Here is an 18,659-nt window from a genome sequence, read left to right on the forward strand (position 1 = left end):
AAACCCACAGAAGTGTGGAAGGCAGGAAAAGGGAGGCTGAGGAGAGCCAGGTGCAGCATCCTCTCAGGATGTCATGGAAATCAGTCTGCATTCCCTGCCATCCCAACAGATATGGATCAAACACGTGCATGTGAGTCTGTTGGGGTGCTGGGGGTAATGCTGTACCCCACATGCCACCTTAGTTAAGCCTGGATGGCCAAGTGAGGCCCTTAAGCCACTTGGAAATTCTCCTGGAGGTATTTCACCAGAGCCTTGAGGGTCTAAAGACCAAGAAAAGAAACGTTCCCACTGGCTTCTCCCACCTCCCAACATCTTCCTTTTCCTATCTACAGAAGAACTTCACCATGCTCAGATTTTCCTCCATGCTCTTGAAATCCCAGATCCATCTGGTGTGTCTTTGCTTTCACACGGCCTCTCCCCCATAAATCACTCATTCAGTTCTAGATTGATATTAACCATTTTGCCAGAAGCTCCTTATCTGCACAAACTGCTCCTGAGTCCACACCAAATGGAGAGAAATTATGAATGTGCTTCATCAGTCAAGGCAGGGAAAGTGATAGCAGTGAGGAGAGACAGTAAATAAGGAAAGCATCCACCAAGTATTTCCAAAGTAAATCAAGTTACAGGAACAATTAGAGGAAATAGAGATTTTGTCTGCAATAACAGTCCTCTTGCTTCTCCCAGCCACACAGACAGTTATGCAGCATCAAAATGAAGAACTGACTTGCATTTTTAAGTTTCATATTTTTTTCCCCACTTGGGAGAACAGTTTGAATCTCCCTCTCTCTCTCCCTTCCTCCATTCAACCAGCACTACTGAACTCAGCTATGACTTGAATATTCAATTCAAAATCAGGGCAGAGTTGAGGGTACTGATGAAACCCAGCCAAGGTCCCTCCACCCACAGGTTCAGCAAAGCTTTTTGCAGGAGATTTTGGCCTGAGAGCAAATGAATGCAGCCCTAAAGCCCCTTGTGCTCAGCAGAGAACAACTGGAGGAATTCATTAACCATTTTTCTGGGGCATTTTTGTAAGTCCAGGTTGCAGCAGGTGAACCCAACTCTGCCCAGTCTGTGTTTTTGAGCAATGAAAATAATGATTTCTTGATATTGAAAAAGGATAAAACCTTAAGTGGCCCCATCTAATTGGCCATGGAAGGCAAATGATTATAGACTAGAAGGCGGCGATTCATGGAAGTTTTACAATTAATCTAATTAATAATCTTCAATTAATGTATTGCTGTCTCTGAAGAGGTAAAAAGGAGAGGTGTGACTGCTGTGGATGGAGACACAGCCCAGCAGCTCTGCCAGCCTCAGGGTGACAGCTCGACCTTGCGAGTGTCACCACTCCCTGGGAATTCTGCGTCCACATCCAACCCCTGCTGTGAGCACGGGGGGAAGGAACAGCCCCCACCCTCGGAGATAAGAGGTGACAAGGGCCTGAGAGTGCTGATGTGCTGGGACATCAGGTGGGGACAGCAGCCAGGACAGAAGGACACGTGTCCCTGCGAGCGCCCGAGCGGAGCAGCGCAGCGGGGCCTTGCCTTCAGCCAGGACGGTGCCCTTGGAATGCTCTCCTGCTTGCCAAGCTCATCTCCCTCGAGCTGCCTGCAGCCCTCTCCTTCCTGGGCAAAGTCAAACCCTGGGCAGAGATACACACAGTGCAATAAACGTGGGGTTTGCCCTCAGTGTGGACTCTGCAGCCCTAGGTATGGATTTTTCCACCTTGCAGATTTGAGATGGAGACTCCTCACCTAATCCAGCTTGCAGGAAGGGTCTGACTCCCCACAAGACCCCTGTCCTCACTCTCAGGGCAGGATTGGAAGGAGCAGGAATAAACTGAGTTGCCTTCCCTGCAGCCAGAACAAAAGCAATGGCCTGCACACGGTAGCACTGCCTTGAGAGGATCCCAAACCCTGGACCTTCCTTCCCCAGCACCACGGCCTGGGCTCCTCTTTCCTACCTGGCTGCATCCTCCAGTCTCCTGTGCCTTGGTGGAAGTCCCAGTGGGATAACACAGGATCTCACATCAGTGCCTCATTATCCTAATCATTCTAATCACCTCATTAGGCACCTCATGGCTACTCCACATCAGCTGGCTTGAGGTTGCCTTTCCCACCATCAAGTCATCTTGAGAGGGACAATTCTTCTGGATATGCCGAGAGCCTGCAGAAGGCAGAAAGAGAGAAGTGGCTAAAAATCAGGGATGCTGCAGTAAATAATGCAGGATTGGACACACATGGCAGTGCCAGCCTCTTCCCTATCAGAGCTTTCCTTCCTAATAAATGTGTCCAGTTAAAACAGGGACTACAATTAAAATAGAATTGCTGTCCTGCAGGAGTCAGGGAGAGCATTTATGTCTTTCCCTCTCAAAAGTAAGACAAAAGGTTAGCAATTCCTACAATTTGTAAAACACAGTAAAAAATATCCCAAACAAACAAGAAAAAAGGGGAATAAATTTGATCCAAAAATTATGATGCTCCAATCCAAACCAGGGCAACTGAAAGTCCCACACAGCAACTGGGGCTTCTAATTTAAAGAGAATATTTTAAACAGCACAGATTTGCTGCCTTTTTTTTTTTTTAATCAAATGAGAAAATTAATTTTTAAAAATCCTCCCTGGAAAAAAACAGTTTTTCAGTGGAAAGCAGCTAAAATGAAAAATTCTTTTGCAGGTCCTCTGTGAAGAGGAAAAGGCATTTTTCACTGGAGGGAATCTGTTCTCTTTGCTGATGAAAGGGAATGATGCCTCTGGACAAATCCCTGCAAAGAGGACAGTCTGTGCCAGGGCACAGAGCATCTCCAGGCTTTTCCCCAAAACCAGCCCTGGCAGAAACCCTCCAGTGCTGCATTGGCTCCTAACTGCAGGTTTCATTTAAAGCAAAGAATTCCACTCAACTCAAAACAAAGCTCTTCAATTTGGATTTTTCCCAGTGGTTTTGTTGTGGTTTTGAAAGTGAAGCTAAAATCAACAATTACAGAAATTGCTTTGCCTGTGTAACGAGTACAGCAGTGGAAAATTCCCATCCTGCTCTGGACTCAAACTCAGAGCAGATCCTGCTCACAGGACTGGCTTTGAAGAGCCAAATGAATTTTCCTCTGAGTTACCAGGAAGCACTGCTGAAATATCCCCTCCTGGAACAAAACCCACCCTGGTAACTTCCAGCAAAATCCCAGCCTTAAAAGGGATCAGGATTTGCCCTCCCAGACAAGGCAGTGGTGCCCTACCAGTGCAGAGCCTTGTCCCTGGAACTGTTTAATTCCATATGCTTCAGAGGATAGAAGAGAAAAAAGATAATTAAAAGGTCCTTAATGCATCTGGCCAATTAAATAAAGCTGTAAATGGCAAGGAAATAATTCCTTGCTGACCCCTGCAGCAATCAGCTGCTGACCTGCAGCATGAGAATTGATTAGCCCTATCTTAGCATGGCTTGTATAACTACAAATGTTATTATTGGCCATAAAATCAGCCAGCCCTTTATGCAGCCCATTGGTGGCATTTGGCTCCCTGACCCCCCCAGCCATGAATTTTGCTGGCTGGAAGGAACAGCCCTGGGCTGGGAAAAGCCTTTCTGTGCATTCCTGTGGGACTGGGAGGTGGTTTCCAATAGTGGGCAGCACTGTCCCAGTTTGCCCCAGCCCAGCCCTCGGTAAATTTGATGCAGTGAGGGGTTAAGTGCCCAGAATAAGCTCAGCCTTACAGCTCCAAGCTGCTGCTCAGGCTTCCCTCACCCCCTCTCACTGTCAGTAACACTGCTGTCAGCAGCAGGCTGAGTGAAATCCTCCCCTTTTCCTGAGAGACAGCAAAGCTGGGCCAGGATCTGCCCCTGTCCTCCTTCCTAAGAAAATCCCATTTTCCTGGCATAAGTGCTCACTCAGCACCTGCCCTGGAGCAGAGCCCCCCGGCCAAGAGCTGCTTCCAAACACCTTTGGAGCTGATCAATAAGGAATTGCTGGCTTCCTCACAGCTCAGAGCCATCTCTCCATATGTCATCCCTCTTTCCTCTTCCTTCTTCCACCTTTTGTGCTGGGCTGGATGCACAGGGAGCCACACTTGGTCCCCAGGAGCTCTGGGCATAAACTGGCAGGTGACATTAGGAACAGGGAACAACTTCTCTCTGGGCAGGGCTGGAGCTGTGTGATCTGGAGAGCTGAGCTAGTGCTGACTGATGTGGCTGGGTGGTACATTCCAAAAATCTGGATAAATCCAATGACTTTGGTAGCTAAAAGGTGTGGAGGGTATCTCAGTAGAGATACGAGAGTTGGAGCCCAAAATCTGGAATCTGTAGTGAGTTTTTATCCAGTTGAACCCCTCAGGGCCATCAGGGAGTGGATATTTCCTGTGTCCCAGACAAACCCTGGAGACAGAGGTGTCTGGAAAGGGGCTGCTCTGTGGCAGGACACAGAATCCCATCACCTCAACAATCACTACAGCCCTGGAATAAGGAGAAACAGGGAATGTCAGGAGTGCTACTAAAACTGGGGATGCTCTGAGGACTTATTTCCATTTGGTCACTGTTGATAAGGGAGTCTGAAAGAGGAATAACCAGTCCTGGCCACTCCAAGGCACCAGCAAAGCCCAGCCTGGTGCCAAAAACTTCCCAAAATGACACAAATGATCAATGCACAGGTTTGGTGCCTCTGGGGACCAACAGGAGTGGCCAATCAAAAGCAACCCACCCTGTTTTGGGCACAGCACCAGAGACCATCTTCAAGTGAGGAATCAAAGATTCAAATGAGGAATCAAAGATTATGTGAAGGGATGCTGAGACAGAGACTGGAGGATTTGGGAATTGCACCAGGTTTCCAGCCTTTCCTGGAGGGCTGGCTGAGGAGAGGAGATGCTCCAGGCTGAGGATCATTCCCCTTACACCCTGTACCCAGCTCCAGTGTCACACTGTCCCCTCCAGCAGCAGAGCCCTGCCCATGGCCTCTCCAGAGTCACTTGGAGTCTGGGAGACACCTCTCCTGCTCAGGGGAGCAGGATTGCATTCATAGCCTCAAAACAAAGTATTTCTTTCCAAAAGGAAAAGAAGCAGAGGGGAAAGAAGCAAAAAGAAGGGTAGGAGGGGAAGGGGGACAAAAGGGAAGGGGCAGCGTGGGCTGCAGCCCCAGCCCTGCCTGAGCCCCTGTTGATGACAGCCCCAGTTAGTGTGGGGCTGGCTGCAGCCCTGGCAGGGAGCTGCTCCCATGGAGAGCCAGGGAGGGAGGGGAGCTTTCACTCACCTGCAAAAGCCTGAGGAGCTCAAACCTCTCAGACAGGCCCCTGTGTTTGTATTTACTGTGCTCACCTGAGCAGAGCTGAGAGCAGGGGGTGTGAATCTCAGTGTGAATATGCAGCTCCCCATCCCAGAAGGCTCCTGCTGCTGCTCTTCCCTCGCTGCCTGTGTTGCTCAGGCCCTGCACAGAGAGGGGCTCAGGATTCACACAAGCCATGTGCTTTTACAGGATTGCTCCAAGGAACTCCTTACAACATCCAGACAGGCCAAGAGTCTGTCTCCAGAGCCTCATTTGTCCCCTTCACCTAAAGGAAGGGAAGCAGGAGCAAAAAGTCCCAGCTGACAGTCATCCAGGCTGGCTATCAAAGCCTGGAATAAAAACTAACTTGCATTTTGTTGGCTGCTTCTCTCCTACCTAGTACCAAATGTCCCCAGTGTTTGGGCAAGGGGAACTTCCCATTGTGGCTCCTCAATTGGGGTGGCAGGTGCCAGGGAAGGTGAAAGGAAAGGGAATAAAGACAGCAAAGAAATGGCAGGGAAGGGAGAGGGAGGAAAATAAAGAGGTGAGTGGGCACAAAGCAGGGGGGGCTGAGTGAATCCATCAGAGGAACAACTCAGCAGCTGCTCCTGCCTTCACCCCGAGCTTTGCTGCAGCTTTGGCTAAGTCCAACAACAAATACCCACTGTACCAGGGAGATTATCCACCTTCAAACAATGGAGGGAAGCACAGAGGAACAAATGGCATCCCTGAGGACTAAGCAGGCCATTCCAGATGCTGGATGCTGGTGCTGGCTGAATCCCATTGCTCAGCCCATCATGGGCAGCACCAGACCAAGGCTCTCCTCTCCAGTTCTGGAGGTCAGGACTAGGATGGTGCAGTGTATGATGAAATGTTTCTAATCACATCCACAACTTTCTATTTCAGCTTGTTTTAGCCACAGATGGCTGCACTTGTGAGAGCTTTAATGTGCTTTGGGGTGAAAAGGAGCAGAGTTTTGGTTCACATACACATAGAATCCCAGAATGGCTTGGGCTGAAGGAACCTTACACTCATCCCATCCAGCCCCTGCCATGGGCAGAGACCCCTTCCACTGTCCCAGGTCACTCCAAGCCCCATCCAACCTGGCCTTGGACACTTCCAGGGATCCAGAGGCAGCCACAGCTTCTCTGGGCAACCTGTGCCAGGGCCTCAGCCCCCTCACAGGGAACAATTCCTTCCCCATATCCCATCTAAATCTACTCTCTGGAAGCCATTCCCCCCTTATCCTGTCACTCCACCCCTTGTCCCAAGTCCCTCTCCAGCTCTCCTGGAGCCCCTTTGGACACTGGAACAGTCTCTCAGTTGTCCTTGGAGCCTTATCCCCTCCAGGCTGAGCCCCCCCCAGCTCTCCCAGCCCATCAGTGCCCAGATAAATGCACCAGAAATGCCTTTACCTGCCTAAAAGAGACCCTTGGAAGAGCAGTACATGTGGCAAAGCAGAAGATTCAGTAATGAGGTGGTGCTGAAAACCCCCTGAACAAGTCCAGGCAACAAATGAGATGTTGCAGTCAGAGTTAAACATCATAAACAACCTTAACTCTGCTTTCCCTTTCCAGGCAAAAATCAAACCTCAAGACAAACCTACAAGCACAGTGAGATATTTGCAGGGAGATGCAGGTTTTGAAAAGTAGCATATGGATAACAGTACCTTGAATAAAAAATATTGAATTCCCCTTATTAAATCTCTGCCTGCAAAATCCATTGTGCAAAACACGAGGTCAGCTCTTCTTGTTCTGCCTCCCCTCAGCTTAAATGCATCATCCATACCAAGGCAAGGCTCCAGGACAGAGATTTCAAATAAATGTAAGGGTTTATGGAGTTTCCCAGCCAAGCAGCTTTCAGGATTCAGAATTACAAACCAAGTCAGGAATATTTCCCAGAGATTCATTAAAATCCTTTACTAGACCCCTTAAAAATATGCCCTAAAAACAACCCCCCCCAAAAAAAAACAACAAGAAAATAACAAAACAAAACAACAAAGCAAAAAAACTCCAAAAAACAAACAAACAGCAACAAAAAAAAACAAAACAAAACAAAAAAAAAGCCAACAAAACAAAAAATAAAGAAAGAAAAGGGAAAGCAAAGGAGAAGAAAAAAAAATACTGTTGCTGCATAAGCAGGAACAACTGAAATGAATTCATTTCATTTACTGTATTCAATTACAGGAATTATTTAAAGTTTGCTCATGTTTCTGTGTCTCTTCATCCTGGCTGATGCCATGAGACCATCAAAGAACACAACCAACACATATCACACATGGTACCTTCTTTACCACCTCTCCCTCACACAGAGAAGGACAATTGTGCTCTGCAGTGTTTTCTTTCAGAGTGATTTTGATTTAGAGGTGCTATTCTTCCTCTTTCTACTCTTCTAATCTGACACTTGACTCAAAAGAGGGGCAAGGTATCCCACTCCTGCTGGAGGAAAAGCCAAAATGTAGCACTCTTGTGCTGAACACAGAATTTTTTGCATGGTGCCACCTTGAGTCATTTTCTTCTTGTCCTTTCAGTAAATACCTTGAAGGAATGAAAACACCTGAGGCTGAACAAAAGGGCTCCAAACTAACACATAACAACCTGCTTTTTAGGAGAGTTGTGTGAGCCCTTGAAAAAATCCAATAGTCTCTTGACTTAATGCTGAAATCCACTAGAGCAGGTTTTTATCTACTTGTGCACGTTCCCTTCAGGAAGGTGAAAATACAAACACAGGCACAGGAACACTCTCAGGCATCATGGATGGAATTGTCAGTCCTGTCCCAGTGCCCCTTGTAGGGGACACAACACACTGGCCCAGTTCAGGCTCTCACTGCTGGCCCAAACCTGCTCAGACCACATCAGGACAGGTTTTATGTTGGGCTGACTCCTTTTCCTCAGCCAATATAAACTATTCCATGAGATCTGGATAATTCAGCAGAAGTGGAACAGCATTCCAGCAGCTGATCCGAAGCCAGTGCTCCTGATAGGGTTAACCAGAGCCTTCCAAGTCATGAAACCACAGCTCCCAAAACCAAATCCTCCTGAGCCTTTACCCCTTGCACTTTGCTGGACTTCCAAGAGGTGAAGAGAATAAATGGCACATCATGGAATTATTAAGGTTGGAAAAGCCCTCCAAGACCATAGAGTCCAACCTGTGTCCAATCCCCACCTTGCCACCCAGCCCTGAGTGCAACATCCAGGCATCCCCTGGACACCTCCAGGGATGGGAACTCCAGACCTCCTTGGGCAGCCCCTGCCAAGGCCTGAGCACCCTTTCCATGGAAAAATTCCTCCTGATATCCAGCCTGAGCCTCCCCTGGCCCAGCTTGAAGCTGTTTCCCCTTGTCCTGTCCCTGTTCCCTGGAGCAGAGCCTGACCACCCCCAGCTGTCCCCTCCTGTCAGGAGCTGTGCAGAGCCACAAGGGCCCCTCTGAGCCTCCTTTGCTCCTGGCTGAGCCCCTTTCCAGCTCCCTCAGCCTCTCCTGGTGCTCCAGCCCCTTCCCCAGCCCTGTTCCCTTCCCTGGACACGCTCCAGCCCCTCCATGTCTCTCTTGCACTCAGGGCACACAGCTGTGCCCACATGACCCCACCAGCCCATCTGAACTAAATTATCTGTGTAAACATTGAATGCACTGAGCAGCTTCAGCAGATTCCCCAGAGCAGACCCAGCTTGGTCACTCAGCTCTCCCATCAAAGGCCACCAAAGATGCTCCAGGTGGTTCTGGGCACAGCTGAACTCACAGAGCAGCACCTGGCACCACATCCAGACATTTCAGTGATGTTGCCATGGACCAGCACACAGCACATTTTCATTTCAACTCATTGCCTCTAAGCAGGAAGCATTTTTAATTTCCTCCAGCATTAGGGATAATGTTAGCCACTACAAATGAATTGAAAGATGCCTCCCAAAATGCATTTTCAAATGCACCCTGAATAGTAAACACCATTCAAGTAAGATGCAGCCAGGATTGTAATTGGAAGCTGCAGAGAGTGCTCTTTCAGGATTCATAAAAAATGGCGTTTTGGTGAAAAGGTTCATGTAATAAAAACCTTCACAAGTAGGGGCCAACTCCTCCAAAACATGCAGCTCCTTCAAACAACACAAAGTACCCCAAAGCTCTGCAGGTGAGCTATGTGGATGTGTCCCTGCATGGCTCCAGCAGTGCAAAGCAGGAGGAATACAGAAGGAAAGGTTCCTGGAAGGACAGCAAGAACTTTATCAGGTCTGGAATGGCTTTTCCATGAAGAGCAACCCAATGGGTTGGGATGCTGCAGCCTAGAAAAGAGGCAGGTGAAGGGGATTCAAAAATCTTGAGTCACTGGAGGAGCAGGGAAGGATCACAGAATGCCAGGATCATTGAGGTTGGAAAAGTCCTCCAAGACCATCAGGTCCAAGCTCTGATGGATCCTCACCGTGTCACCCAGCCCAGAGCTCTGAGTGCCACATCCAGGGGCTCCTTGGACACCTCCAGGGATGTGGACTCCAAACCTCCCTCGGCAGCCTCTCCCAATGTTTAGCAACCTTTGCCATGAAATTCCTGCTGGTGTCCAACCTGGCACAGCTCAAGGCCACTTCCTCTTTTCCTGTCACTGTCTGGGAGCAGAGCCTGACCTCACCTTGCCACAACCTCCCTTCAGGTACACAATTGCTCCTTGACCACCTGGTCCAGCCCCAGAACAAGGAGCATTAGAGGGAAGCAATCAAAGAGATCCACAGCAAATCAAGGAAGATGGTTATGAGGAAAGGGGGTTGGAAAGTTTACATGTGGCTCAAGGCAGGGCTGGGCAAGTACTTGGAAGTGAAATCCAGCAAGGATTATTAGACAGATGAGTCTTCCCTGACACAGAAAATATCCTAAGCTGAAAATAATTAGGGCCCAAGAGAGTATTCAAGGAAAGTATCAGAACTGTTTGCCTCTCCCTCCTGTTCTCCAGGAAAGCAATTATGGTCAGTGCAGAGGGTGGGGTTTTATCAGCTGCCTTTCCTCACTGCAGTGAGCAAGGGAACCTTCCATCATCTCCTGGGGCAGGGCAGAGCTGTGCAGAGAGAGAAGAATGCAGGCAGAACCGTGGTGAGGGGACAAGAAATGGGAAAAGGGGGGCAGAGTGGGACAAACACAAATGTGCATGGTTCTACAGGAGCCCTGAGGACCAATCCTGGTCTTACTGACTTCAAGGGAGAGGGAGGAGAGGCTGAGCTGCTGTAATGGGGCTGTTGCAGCTGTGATGGGTTTAAGAGAAAAGAAAAATTTGCAAGGAAAAGCAGCATCTCCAAGAAGAGCAGGTGCTCAGGTGGGGAGAGCAGTCAGCACTTGAGAAATGCAACCGCTGGATCAAACCTGCAGTGGTGCATCCCAAAACTCACCTATTTCCCTCCCACCCAAGCACAGCACCCTGAAAGCAATGAAAGGTGCTCCTCTCCCTGCCAGGGGTGGCTCCCTGAGCTCACTAAGACAGATGAGCCCCAAATAAGGATCAATAACTGGGCTGTGAATAAGGCAAGATGGACGAGGGAGGGAATGGGCACTGAAAAGGGCAAGTTCCAGGCAGGATTAATGATGGAGAGGGAGTTGCACTGGAGCAGAGGACTCAGACTGCTCAGCTCTTTGTGCCTTCAGGAGGGGAAGGGTTTGGAAGGAGCAACATGTCCCAAGGAATCCAGATGGCAGTGAAAGCTCACTGGCACTTCCAGAGTGCTTCTGTCTCGGTGTTGTGGGGTTTAGATGGCAGCAGGGACAGATCCAGGAACAAGGGAAGGACCTGGAAAGCCATAGGAAAGTCTCACAAAGGCACAAGCTTGTGCTGGTAACAGCTCAAGAAGGGATTGGGAAACAACCCCAAATCTGCTCATCTCAAAGCTCCTCTCTACCTCTCCTACAGCATTCCACTCTTATTTCCTTCAGTTCTCATCTTCCAGGCCACAGCCCTGTGCCCAGCCAGGCTGCTGTCACAATCAAAACCATTCCTCCAGTCTTGTGTCTCCATCAGGATGTGGGGGGAGGCAATAAACACCCCTCTCCAGCAGCAGCTGCACAGCTTGCTCCAGGCACAGGGTGCTTGGAGGAATGTTACCTCGGAGGAAATCATTAAAGAAATCTGGCTAATTTTGTAATTCACACCTGGACTGCAAATGTTAAAGAGCCTGCAATAATCTCTAATGAAATATCACATTGTTTAAAGAGTTCCCAGTGAAATTCGCCCTTAATTGATTTTTTGATCTGTGAAAAAACGCCGTGGAGAGAGAGAGAGAAGATATCAGTCAGACTCCTGTTTTATCCCTCCTGCAAGTGTTCTCCTGCCTTTGTTTCCTTTGTCCCCAAGGAATCAACACTAGCCTGAAGAAAGCAGCCTGGAAGACACTACAAAACTAATAAATAACACTCGAGTGGGAATCCTGAACAGCACATCCTTTTAAATCATCCTGAAAAAGGTGAAGCAGTCTCCTAGGACAGCTCAAGAATCACAGAATGTGGATTCGTAGCAAGAACCATCCCAGCCAGACCCCGTGGGCTGGAGCTTCTCCAACCATCAGGAACCTCCCCAACAGCACCAAGGCTGATGCCTTGTGCAGTGACACAGCTCATCTTGCCCTCAGGATATCACAGGGGAGCTTAATCCAGACATGAATGACACAGAGCAATGGCCAAAAATACTGACAGCAAAAACCTGGCAGAAAATTCCTGACAGCAGCAGCGTCCGGCTCAGGACGTGCCAGGGCAGCTGCTGGAGCCAAGGAAGCAGGTCAGGATTAACTCACAAGATAATGCACTGCAAAGCTCTTCCAAAACCCAGCAGCAAACTGTCATCAAGCAAATGAGCAAACAGTAAAATATAGCTGGGAGAGATGAGAGGAAATGCATCTCTAAACATCACCGGAGACCCAAATAAACTGCTGCACCAGGCGGCTGGAAAACACCGGGCATCAATAAGGCTTTAACTAACATTTACAGCTGCCAGAGCCTGCTGCAAATAACCAGAGCTAAAAGGAAAAAGGGGATAAAATGGAGGAAAGGATGTGCAAGGGTTTTCTTAAGAGCTGCTGGAAGGAACCACATCCCAGGCTGGCCAACTAAACCAGCAGGGGAACACCTTGCATGGCAAGCAAATTGGGATGGGATTGATGGCAGGGTGAAATGTGGGAGGCTGCCAAGGGAATGGGAAAGCTCTGGACATGCTGAACATCTTCAACAAATGAAGCCTTTGATAAAATAAAGAGACTATTAATTAAGGAAGGAAGGAGAGAAGAATCCTCACAACTGCCATGTTCAGATCAGTGCTGCTCAGTAACAGGTTCAAGTGGCTAAACCTGGGATAACCACAGATAAACTGGGACAGCAGGGGAGGCCTCTCCCTCAATTACACAGCATTAATATCAGGCCTATAATATGACCCTGGCACAGGTTTTCCAGAGAAGGGATGGCTGCCCCATCCCTGAAAGTGTCCAAGGCCAGCTAGGACAGGGCTTGGAGCACCCTGGGATAGTGGAAGGTGTCCCTGCCCATGGCAGAGGGTTGGACTGGATGAGCTTTAAGGTTCCTTCCAACCCAAACGATTCCATGATTTTACGATTCTATGGTTCTTGTGGGAATGATCAGATCACTTTTGCTTTTGTAGAGCATCTGTTGGCTTATACTCCCAGCAAGGGTGGTGCTTTTCAGCTCCTGCTGGAGAACTTTCCTTATCATTCCATTCATACATCTCTGTGAGACCCAGTGACACTTCCACCTCAGCCAGATGGGATTCCAATGGGAGTGGTTCCCCTGTGACCATGAGTTTTATCCTTGACTCAGCTGGGACCAGTCTCTGCAGGAGAGTGCAGGCAGAAGCATCAAGGGAAGCTCTGTGTGGAGTTTTCCATCCTGAGGGCTTTTCTTTCCTGTACCAATCTGAGACCTGAGGGCTTTTCTTTCCTGTACCAGTCCCAGGAACTTTCTTCAGCATCTCTCCCTCAGTTGCCTTGTCTAGACTATCACACTGAGTATCTGGGGCATTTCATAATCTTCTTAGGAATTGTGACCTTCAGTTCTGTGTTACAGTGACCTGAAAGTTTGCCCAAGAATAACAAGAGCTTTATTTTTAAAATACACAAATTCCCCCAGCTCAGCTGTTTCCAGGCAGGTCCAAACCATGCCACATTTTCTCACATCTGCAAAGTGCTGCTGTATGTGAAGTGTATTTCTTCCACCCCACTTCCTTGGGTATAATCATGCACAATTAATTTTTAAAAATTCAACAACTCAGTAATTTCTCCCCTTGTATATCCCTTCACCTTCCGGGATAAAAACAGGCAAAGAGCCAGCTCCACACAATGGATATCAGCCCTGGAAGGTGACAGGTGCCAGGACAGGCCATCCAGGAAGCCTTCAGCTCTCTCCTCTGGAGCTGGGCACATCTGCAGATCTTCAAAGCATCCTCTATGTCCAGTGCCTGCCACGCCCCAGCACAGGAGCTGATGTGAAGGACACAGTGACCTGGGTGAGGTCACAATGCCCAGTGGCCAGGACACACCTGGGAGTCTCTCCCATATCCCAAGCCCTGTTCCATCCCCTCTCCCTGGAGGCTGGAGCCCTTGGTTTGTTGTTTAAGGTACAATTTAGTGCACTCCTTACCTGCTTCCTTTGAATCTAATGATCCACGCTCTCAATTTGATTTGTCTGCCTTGGAAGTCTGCTGCTCACTAATTCCCATTCATCCATCTAGTTTTCCTTGTTCCCTGCAAACTGTCATTTTTCTGACTGCAACATATTCAACTCCATCATCCCAGGCATTTTATTTGTGTGGTTCTGCTCTAATGGCGAGCGTGGCTGTTTCAAATTATGCCTTGCTTTCAGTTTTGCTTGAGTGTAAAAATGTCGTGTAAAAATGAACTACCCTCTGATGAAGGCTTTCAGCCTTCCCATTTGAGGAACAGCAGGCAGCTCTTTGATTCTGGGAGCAATGGGAGAAGGAGCAATCCAGCTTTTGTTTTACAGATTGCTACAATAGATAGCTTCCCTGTAGGAAGTGCAGCACTATATTATGCTTATGTAAGGGGTAATGACTGGGAACTTGGAGAACTCTCCTCTTTGGAAGTGCCTGACGACCAGGAACAGCAGGTGTGGAGGAAGAAGAAAGCTCCAATGCTTTTCTGTCCCGACTTTCTCTTCTTTTATGTTTTGAGACTGAGCTCGGTGTCAGAAGCGAGTCGACTCCTGCAGGCACATGAAAGTGGAAAGGTGTGAACGTGGCAAGGAAGAAACCCAAAGGAACAGGGGGAGGCACGGCTAGGGCTGAATCCCAAAGCCTGGCCCTGAGCAGCAGCAATGAAAGGGGCTGTGCTCAGCAATAAGAGGCTCTTTAGCTCACTGTGGGGAAACTGGGCAATTACCCGAGGGGCTGGATAAGGGAGAGAACAAAGAGCTGAAACGCTGCTGGGGAAAGCCTGTGCCGTGTTCCAAGAGCAGCACAGCACACCAGCAGCAAGCTGAGGAAAACCCCCTGACACCCTCCACAAAGACATTTCTGACCCACAGGAACATCAAATACTAAAGGTGCCCCTCTCTGTCCCTGCAGAGTGAGGCAAAATGCTCCTTCCCGCTGCCAAACAGCACAATGAGGCACCACGGGGAGCAAAGCTGCGCAGAGGGACCCTTTGCTTTGCCTGCTCCCGGCACAAAAGATGCCAAAGCCCCAGGAAATGCCACCAAGATGCAGGATCTGCTGAAGTCTGAGCTGAGCAAAGCTGGCTCAGGCAGCAGCTCAGGGAAGGCACTCAAGGATCCTCTGTGAGAGCAAAGACATGGGCTGGCACAGAGGGAGAAACAAAATGCAGGACACTGCTCCAAGCCAGGCCAGGAGCAGCTCTCTGGCATGAATCAGAAAATACAGTTTGCCTGGTTTGCCCCTGACTGGGAAAGTCTCCCTGCTCTGGTCCAGAGCCTTCAGGTTGAGTCAGACTTTCCATGTGGTTTTTCCAATTTTGGGGGTCACATCCATTACCTACCCTGGTGTGTGTCCAGCTCCATGATGTCCAACTCCCTGGGTGGCCTTTGGGAACAACAGAAAAAAAACCCACAATTAAGTAAAAAGCAGCAGGAAATTCCCTGAATAGAGAATTGTATGAAAGAACTGAGGAAGGAGAAAACCCCTGTGTATTCCCCTAAACTCTGTAAGAATTGTTAAAAGCAGCCAAACAAAGGGACAAGAAGCTGCTGGGACAACACAGCAATGCACATTTACTGAGAACATGGATCAGAGAAGCCCAAGGATGTGATTTGCATCCCTTTCCAGGCTGAGTTTTAGGAAACAAGCAGCTCCCAAACAAGCAAGCAGAGGCATGGTGACACATAGCAGCCGTGAGTGTGCTGGACAACAAAGACCTCCCCGATGCTCTGAGAGGAAGGAAACAAAGATGCAGCAAAATGCAGACAAATTAAAAGAACTCCACCAGTCACAACAGCACGAGGACAATGGGAGTTCTAAGCTGTATGCCAAGGGAAAGCACAGACTGAAATACAAGGGGTACAGTCAGCACAGGAGATGCTACACAAGCCTAAAATAAAAGTTCATTCATGGAGCCGTGGTGCAAAAGCTGCAGGAGGTGAATTTACAGCTGATACACACAAGGAATTAGAAGAGAGAGTGACCTGCATGATCCTCACATTACCTCTGCCAGAGAAAACCTCAAATGGTGTTTAAGGAGTGGGATGTCTCCCATGCCCACTGCAGCCAGCACTGGGTGAGAGGAGAGCAGTACAGCAATATGTGACAGTAGCAATATACACTAGGAATGCACTGCAGGAAAAGGAAACCATTCTGAGAGCAACAAGACATCTCTGATCCAGCAATGTGCCCATCACAGGATGAGGTGCAAGGCAGGGGAGTGCAGCAATGAAATAAAACATTTGCTAGCACCAAGGGAATTCACCCCAGTCAGAGAGTGCACATCCAAACACAGGGGACCCGGGAGACTCTAACTGGAAGAGGAAAAGCAGGCAGCAAAGCCCAGCTCTGACAGCAGGACACACACAGGACACACTCTGGGGGCAGGGAGCAGCAGCCTTACCGTGATCCCGATGCTGGCAGCCGGTGGTGATGGGATGGGAACGCTCCTTGGGATCCAGAGCCACCAGCAGTCCCACAAACAGCACCCCAAGCAGGGAGGATCCCTTAGAGGCTGCTAGGCTGTGGTTTAAGGTCTGGGATACAAGAATTAGGTGCTCTCTGGCTGCTACAAACAGCCAGGAGGGCAGCAGTAGCTGTGAGATGAAGCAGATAAAGGATCACACACAAGTGATTTCCCATCTTCAGCTTCCAACCCCGTCCCACGGAGCGAGAGCAGCACAGCTGACAGCCACAGATCTGAGAGACTCAGAGATTATTGGGACTTGGAAGGATCTAATAAAACCTCTTCCTAGTCCTGCTGTGCCCCGAGACAAACACAAGTTCCAGCTGCATTAAGACAACACAGCTGCTCTGTAAAACATGCAGCTCTTTCCAAAATGCCACGACGTGGAGGAAGGTAAAATCCAAGCACACAATGGCAGGGAGCAGGGGCCTAAGTCATCCCATATGGAAAACAAACAGCTATACCTGTGGTCACAGTAATCCCAGGAACAGGTCTGGCTTGCTGGTAGCCTGCTTACCAAAACAGATGCAATTTATGTTCAAAGTCAGGAAGGCTTCAAGAAGGAAACCTCAAATCACTACTGGGTGGGTTTTTTTAAAGCCACAGCTTGCAGTCCAAAATATCTCCTGTGCCTCCCACTGAAAGGGAAGTCTCAGAGCTTTGCCATGTGCTGCTGAAAGGAGGGCTGTCTCCAGGGATGCTTCTCCCCCAGAGCATTCTCCCAGCATCAGCTGGGAGTGCTGACCTTCCCCCCAAAATAAACACAGCAAGCTGCCCAAAGACATGAAAAGCATCAAAACAAATGAAACACTTGGCCAACTGCAAAGCCAGGCTTGGAGAGCCTCCAGGAGCACCAGGACCAAGCTCTCCCCTGCAGGAGCTCTCATCCATCATCCCAGTGCCCTCTCCATGCTGGGAAAGGCACCAGCAGTGCCAGCTCAGCACTGGGGCCATGACACAGAGCAGGCTCTGGATTAGGTCAGGGCATTCCTGGAGGAGCTGGAAAGCTGTAAATCCATGAGAGATAGTGCAGCAGGGTGCTGACCTTCCTCCTGACCATTCCACCTGCAATATTCCCAAAAGCACCTTTCCTGCAGGTTAATCTGGGCAGGAGTAGGGAGGCCAGAAGTCTGGCAAGTGCCAAACACCTGGAGAAGTGCTGATCAGGAGGAAGAAGGAGACATAAATGAAGCACGTGCCACCATTCAGAGACCTTACAGCAAAGCAGGAAGGAGCCTGGCATGGAGAACAACTTCTCATTAACCTGTCAGGCCCAGCCTCTGGGGGAAGCACCCAGCAGGGCTGTGGGAGGCACCCCAGGCAGCACAGGGCAGCCAAATGTCAATGGGTGAACCCCAAAATTCCAGTTGTGCTCACTCCCTGTGTTTTTGTACCTTTTACCTGGGAGCCTGACAGCCAAGCAACAGCTACCACTGCAGCAAGAGCAGGACCAGGAATTCAAATAGCTCTGAGTTAGCTGCAGGAAAGCTGAAGGAGAAGAACAGGGAAGCAAGGCAGTGTCAGGGGGAGAAACACCTGCATGGGAAGTGGAAGATGCCTTCATCCAGCATCTCCCATTCCTGTGTGACTCCTGAGGGCTGGGAACAAGAGATAAAGGGGTAATGGCCTGAAAGTGAAGAGACAGCAGATTTAGATTGGATAGACAGGAGAAATCCTTCCCTGTCAGGGAGGTGAGGCCCTGGCACAGGGTGCCCAGAGCAGCTGTGGCTGCCCCTGGATCCCTGGAAGTGCCCAAAGCCAGGGCTTGGAGCAACCTGGGATAGTGGAAGGTGTCCCTGGAGGTGCAACTGGATGGGCTTTACAGTCCCTCCCAAGCCAAACCACTCTGGGATTCCTTGATGAAGACAACAAACAGGTGAACTGGAATAAGTAACCTAAGAGTCCCAGAATTACAGTCTGCCTGATCCCAGGAAAAACAACCCCTTTTCTTGGGACCAGCCATGCACAGGAAGCAAGCTTAGACAATACACACACATAATACACACATCCCCACTCCTGAAACTCCCCCAAATTCTTGGTACATCCCCCTTCACGAGCTCAATAAATGAGTGGAGGAAGCTGAAACATGGAAGGAGAGAGTTGAGCAGTGGGAAAGAGGAAGAACACACAGAGGCTGACAGAGAATCTCACCCTCATCACAGACAACAGCTCTTGCACAAGGCAATTTTCTGTCACCACACCAAAGATGCTCCTGTCTCAAACCCAGACTTCATGATGGGAAGTTGGTGCCAGCAGTGGGAATTCCAGCTCCTTCCAGGGAGCAGCAGGAATGGGGGGATGTCTCCACTCAGGGACCTGTG

General features: G+C 49.2%; 1 long non-coding RNA gene across 1 annotated transcript; it reads right to left on the reverse strand.

The window, feature by feature from the left end:
• Nucleotides 1–12,059: 12,059 nt before the first annotated feature.
• On the reverse strand, nt 12,060–17,042 carry LOC139594678 (uncharacterized). Its single transcript, XR_011680727.1, has 3 exons — nt 16,276–17,042; nt 15,214–15,257; nt 12,060–14,422 (listed from the first exon to the last, which is right to left on the reverse strand). It is a non-coding gene; the product is annotated as an uncharacterized lncRNA (long non-coding RNA).
• Between the last annotated feature and the right edge of the window lie 1,617 nt (nt 17,043–18,659).

Source organism: Agelaius tricolor, unplaced genomic scaffold (assembly GCF_023055355.1).
Source record: "Agelaius tricolor isolate 1412-34295 unplaced genomic scaffold, bAgeTri1.0.p SCAF_12, whole genome shotgun sequence".
In the NCBI taxonomy this organism is placed as follows: Eukaryota; Metazoa; Chordata; class Aves; order Passeriformes; family Icteridae; genus Agelaius; species Agelaius tricolor.